General features: G+C 32.2%; 1 pseudogene; it reads left to right on the top strand.

Moving 5' to 3' along the window:
- The first annotated feature begins 513 nt into the window (after nucleotides 1-513).
- LOC114721653 (uncharacterized) lies at nucleotides 514-2,625 on the top strand (annotated as a pseudogene).
- The last annotated feature ends 3,935 nt before the right edge of the window (nucleotides 2,626-6,560 follow it).

Raw genomic sequence — 6,560 nt, 5'->3', positions numbered from 1 at the left:
GCCAGGTGGGGCAGTGTATGAAGGCACAAATTGGTAGATCTGGTAAAGATTGTAATCTGTGGCTCTGTGCTAACTATTGAGGATGTAGCTTTCTCTTCCATGCTTAAACTTAGCACCACTAATATGAGCCTTAGCCTCAGCAGAGGGATGCATACATGAATATTTACCTACCTTGATAAGAATTGAATGCTACAAACTCATAAAAATATACCTTTCTAAACAAATATGCAAAGGCCAGAACAGGAAACTAATATAAATTGCAATATGTACTAGTGTTGTCAGTTACTTGATTGTTTTCTGTGTTAATATATCTTGCATCAGAAATTCAATGATTTTAGACCAAATTACAAGGTTCTAATAGAATCTATTTGTTTCCCACACCATAGTGCCTCTTGCACATTTCCTTTCAATGATGATCAATGATCAAAAATTTTTTTATCTATAGAGAAGTTAGTTAATTTGTTTCCTAGAAGGTTACTCTGAGTTATTTTAGATCAGTTGCTTACAACTTGATTGATAATCCGTCGAATCCCCATCATCACGTGCAACATCTCATGGTGTTCTGTGAAGTTTGTATTCTAGGCACAGGGAATGCTTATAAGGTACTCAGTAGAAGTCGTGGATGATATTCAATGAATCAATGTATTAACGTGCAAAAGATTATCCTCTCACATATGGAGGCCCTGTAATTTACTTTTTACCACCCTTAGATAATCTATTGGATATACGGTTAATATTGATATGTGGGTGTGAACCATATGAGAGCGAGCATTTGTGGTATTTTAGAATTGACAGTTAGTGAGAGAGAAGGGGTTATATAACAGGGTCTGGTTATTCGGAAGGGTATGGAAATTGTGATGAGTGAATTGTGAGGAGACTTTCTTTGCCTCTCGAATGCACAGTGTGGTACTGTTCGTTCTGTTCTTTCTTATCTTGTAGAACATCCATGGACCTACACTCTGTGGAGGGGCATTTTCCATTTGAATAATACATTTTTCAGAGCTGTGATTCTACCGTAATCCTTCTCTTTTCATATGACTAGTGTTATATTTTCTCACAGTCTGATTAAAGTAGCACATGATGATTTTTAGTATGGTACAAATTTCATTGCAAAAATGTAGTTTCTTAATTATGGGAACAACAATGACTGTGCCATCATCAGATTGCCCTTTCTTGATTGATGTGTCAGGTGTCAAAGGATAGCGCACAAAAAACCTGCAGAGTTGTTGGCATATATAGAGGAATGACATCATTGGCTCAACCTATTATTAAAATACAAACTTTCACTTTTGGGAGTGTCATCATAGTAGGCTGGGCTGGGATTATTAAAATCAGGAAAAGTATTCCAGGGTCTCACATTTCCTCGCATTCACAAGAAACAATCCTGCATATGCTGCACAAAGTTGACTCCATGGGGACCATCACCTGTTACATATGCTCCTACTGATGATCAGGGTGATAAATTCTTGCAGACTGGCACCAATATATTCGACACCCTTGATTCTAGCAAAAGCAATGAGCCAGCAATGAACAATGCTGATGCGCCTGTAGAGACAAAACTTCAGCCAGATGTTTTGTTTCAGTTTCTCAAATGGCCCATGTGGATTCTGGGCCCTTCTGTTCTTCTCACGACAGGCATGGTTCCAACGTTGTGGTTACCAATGTCTTCAATCTTTGTTGGCTCTAATATAGCTAGCTTGCTTTCATTGATTGGACTTGATTGTATCTTTAACCTTGGCGCGACCCTTTTTCTCCTTATGGCTGATTCTTGTGCACGACCAAAGTCCCCAACAGAAGATTGCAAAAGCAAGGCCCCCTTTAGTTACCAGTTCTGGAACATTGTTGCAACTGTTACTGGTTTTATTGTTCCACTATTGATGATATTTGGGTCTGAGAAGGGTTTTCTCCAGCCCCAACTTCTTCGATCTCTTTTGCAATCCTACTTGGTCCTTACCTTCTTCTTTGTCAGTACAGATTCTCACTGAGGTTCTCACTTGGCAATGGCAGTCGCCAGTCTGGCTAGTAACCCCGATCATTTACGGGTCTTACGGGTCTTGCAGCTGATGAGAGGTTTGAGACTTGGGGCCGAACTCAGCACCCCAGCATGGATGGTGCATACAATTAGGGGGTTGGTTTGCTGGTGGGTATTGATTCTCGGTTTGCAGATCATGAGGGTTGCTTGGTTTGCTGGAGTAACTGCCCGAGCTCGTCGTCAGCAGTCTTCTCCATCCGCTACTTCTGTTGCTGCAGTCAGTGAATAAAATGATGGCTTCTTGCAGATTTACTTTATGGTGTCGTCCTATTTACAGGAGCATACTCATGCTCTATCTGTATATACAATGTGAATTGGTCTGGAAGTTGTCTCCATGCTCTGCTTCTTGATATGCTAACGTCAATCCATGTATCTTCAGTCTGTCAGCCAGACAAAGACTTGGTTGGTGATCCGGTTTTATACCTCAGCAATCAGGATATCAAATTGCGTATTGCACACTTTCTTTGTAACTATTAGGATAAGTTATATTAGTTTCATTCCTGTAATCTGGTAGTGACTTCCCAGAATTCAGATACGTTGTGTATGTTTATACTATTTGAATGAAGGGGAAAATGAATTTTCCTGCTTGCGTCCCTCCCTGCTTATACACACACACACACACCCCGCTCACACACAGAGAGAAGGGAGGATGACAGTTGGAGAACAAAAGTGAAGTTCCTGGATGATTCAATACCTAGCGATTAGGTGTTTGGTAGGCTGGAACAGGAAGGTGATGGAATTGAGAAGGTAGATGGGAGAGGGAGAAGAAATGTTTGGTGGGGATGATTTGGAAAACTTGGAAGGAATCCAGAGGTGCTGTTTAGTTGGATTGTTTATTCCATCTAAATTTAGGAGAAATGTTATCCTTAAAAATATTATTTGGTCCCAAATGAAAGTAACGTGTATGGCACAAAAAAAAAAAAAAATCTCTTGAAGTCTTGTACAACACATTTTTTCAAACATAATAGTACTTTACACACGAAAATTATTGGAGACCAACTATTAATATTAGGGAACAGGAAAAAAAATGCTTTATAAAATTATTGAGTCAAACTAAGAGTAGAAAATTTATCTTTTCCCATAAAATATATTACTTCTAGTCCTTAATACAAGTATTAGTTTGATTTTAATTTGATTCTAAATATAAGATTCTAATTCACTTTGTCTGTCATATTTACATATATTTTTCAAGTTAGTCCTTGTAGTAATTAAATGTGTTTAAATGTTTCAATAAATAGTAGTTTTAGCTAATACATATGATTAGTAAGGGTATTTTAGAGAACACAACACTTATTTATTACAAATAACTAATTTAACTAATTTTTAAATCTATTTAAATTAATTTACTAATTCTGATATTAAAGACTAAAAATAATATTACTCCTCCGGTCCTTATTATAAGACCCAATTTGACTTTTTATTTGGTCCTAATTATAAGACCCAATCCATTTTGTTTCTTATATTTATGCATTTTTTTCCAAGATAATCCTTCTAATAATGATAGTTTTAGCCAATATACTTAATTAGCAAGGATATTTTAGGAATGACAACACTTATTTATTATAAAATAACCAACTTAACTTACTTCCTTAATCTCCTCAAATAAGTCAATTGGGTCTATAATTAGGACCGGAGGAGTATAAAGTAGGGCCTTAGGGTTCCGTTGGCAAAGTGGGGGAAAAAGGAGTGGGGCACTAGGTCTAAACCCAGTGCTTGACCAACTGATTATTAGTTGTGATTGTGATAATTACGTGGCTATGTATTAATTATTACACATTAATTAAAAATATATTTTATGCCTCTTTTTTAGCAGACTCTCTTTCGTTTCTTTTTTTTTTTTTAATACATTCGTTTTTCCCACTTATTCTTCCTCATACGCCATCTTCATTAATAAGGATGTATTTAAAAAAATAAATATATTTCTTATACATTTATTGTATTTAACTAATTTTGACTAACTTTTTGTATATACATAATTAGTTATTTGTATATTATACTACTTCTGGTTTTTAATATAAGAGCTAGTTAACTAATTTGAGCAAATTAAAAAAATTAGTTAAGTTTGTTTTTTATAATAAATAGGTATTGTCTCTCCTAAAACACTCTTGCTAATCATGTATATTATTTAACTACTATAAGGAATATTTTAAAAAAATAGATAAATATGAGAGACAAAGTAGATTAGGGTCTTATATTTAAAACTAAATTAAAAATTAAATTAACTCTTATATTTAGAAACTGGGGTAGCATATAGCAGTGGTGGGAGTATACAAATAAAATTGAAATTTTAAGATGAAAGCTGTGTGGACATAAGCTAAGGCATATGGACAATGATAGAACACAAAGGATGATTTACAACATAAATAGAGGATGAGAGATCATTTATCTTGTTTGAAATTTAAGAGACTACAAATTCAAATTCTAAAATAAAAAACAGCAATAAAACACAAAATTACTTTCAGTAACATTAAAAAATGTTTCCTCCCACAGGTCATATCTATAAAGAAGTGTGTCTGCAAATATCTCTCTCAACAATAATAAAAACCAACAACAACAATAATAATAATTGACTGGAATTGATGAGAAGGCTGGCGATGGCCTGAGAGGGAAAGGACGATATAAATAGCGACCTGGGCATTTAAGTTTCGACCCATTAAAGCCCATGTTTGAACATTAATTAAGCGATGGGAAACATAAATTTTTCTGTCTATTAATCATAAAAATGATTAATAATAGATTTAAAAATGTATAAGAAATTCTGAAATATTATTATATATTTAATTTCTGTGCCAAAATTTTAAAGATATACACACAAACTCACGCACTCTTAAACTTAGAAGGAATATTTATTCCCATTGTGACCCCATTTTTAAATTTAAATTTAAATTTGAATTGTCTCATTTTTTTAGCAAAAAATTCAAATTATTTCAAACTATATATCTTTCTTGCACAAAATTAATCTAAAATTTTATTGAAAAATATATTCATATTTTCAATATTTAGATCTAAATTATATTAAAATTTGTGGAGGAATATTAACATAAAAAAAGATCCATTGAGTACACTAAGATATGTGCAATGAAAATGTTTTTCCGAAAAAGAAAAAGTTACATGAAACTAGAAAGAAGCTACAATGTCTATATTTGCGAATAATAATTTTTTTTTATAAATTTTAGATTTTATATCTGACATTGACTAAAAAATATATATAGTTTGAACTTGTTACAATTTTTTATTTCTTTATTTTTCTATAGAATTGATATAAAGTCTTAAATAAGAAATATAATTACTAAAAAATCCTAATAACAATAAAACATCATGTAATGGAATAACAATGACAACTGCTAATTTGTTATTAAAATTTCTTCGTATTTAAATATTTTCATCTGAACCTTATAATAATTCTCTCTTTTTTTTTGTTTTTTTAAGAGAAGAAAGCGGCTAACTTTATACTCCCTCTGTTTCTTATTATAAGAGACATTTGATGCTTATGGCATGTTCCTATATATAAGAGACACTTACAAATTGTCTCTACTTTTTTGTGTTAATTTACTATTTTACCCATATTTATTATCTCCAACTCACACTCTCTCTCCCTCCCACTTCTCTTTCTTTTAATAATTTAATTGTTCTCTCTCATGCTCTCTCTCCTTATTAATGAGGGTATTTTTGAAAAAAAATTATACTTTTTACACATTAATTGTTCTTAACTAATTTTAACTGTTTTTTTGATCAACGTACTTCGGTTATTTGTCTCTTATAATAAGGAACGGAGGGAGTAGTATTTAAAGCTTTATCTTCCCATTTTATCTTATCTCAATAATACAAACATTAAAAAGGATGATACAATCAATGCAAGGATGGACTTCCACTCTATTTTAAATATGAAACTTGGTCTTTGCAAATATTAGTATAACGTCGAAATCATAGTTTATTACAATGGATCATGATGAGTTATTTAAAAAATAAAATAATAAAAATTATCAAAAGGATTATATCCCTTCTCTTTTCTGCTTTGAAAGTAAATTATATATCAATTCGTAAAAATTCCTTGGTAAATAAACACAGAACCACACAATTATAAACTCTTGATAATATAATAATGTCGGAAAAATTAAAGGAATAATCTGAACAAAAATTCTTATTAAATTAAGTTAACTTGTTCACCTTGTATTTTTTATTTTAAAGGCAGCATGAAATTTACCATCGGTTAAACACTTCATGTTAATTATTGATTATTGATAATAACATCGTAGACACTTTTGATTAATTTTATCTTAATATATATTAAAATTAATGCTGATATATTGTTGTTGTCATTGTTATTATTAAAATAAAATAAAGGTTCTTAAAATGAATTTTGCTTTTACGAACAAATTTTAGAAAAGAGAAGGAAAAAAGAGAAGGAAAATAAAAGGAAAGAATCCTATCGTTCTAGTTCTAGAAGTTTTTGGAGGGGCGGAAAAGACGAAAATGTCCTGCCATTCATACCGCACGCAGGCCGCAGCAAAGCTTTCTCCAAAGATCG

The sequence above is a fragment of the Neltuma alba genome, unplaced genomic scaffold (assembly GCF_004799145.2).
Source record: "Neltuma alba isolate B1F8T4 unplaced genomic scaffold, ASM479914v2 tig00012051_pilon, whole genome shotgun sequence".
Taxonomy (NCBI): domain Eukaryota; kingdom Viridiplantae; phylum Streptophyta; class Magnoliopsida; order Fabales; family Fabaceae; genus Neltuma; species Neltuma alba.
This window is presented reverse-complemented; position numbering and strand designations above follow the sequence as displayed.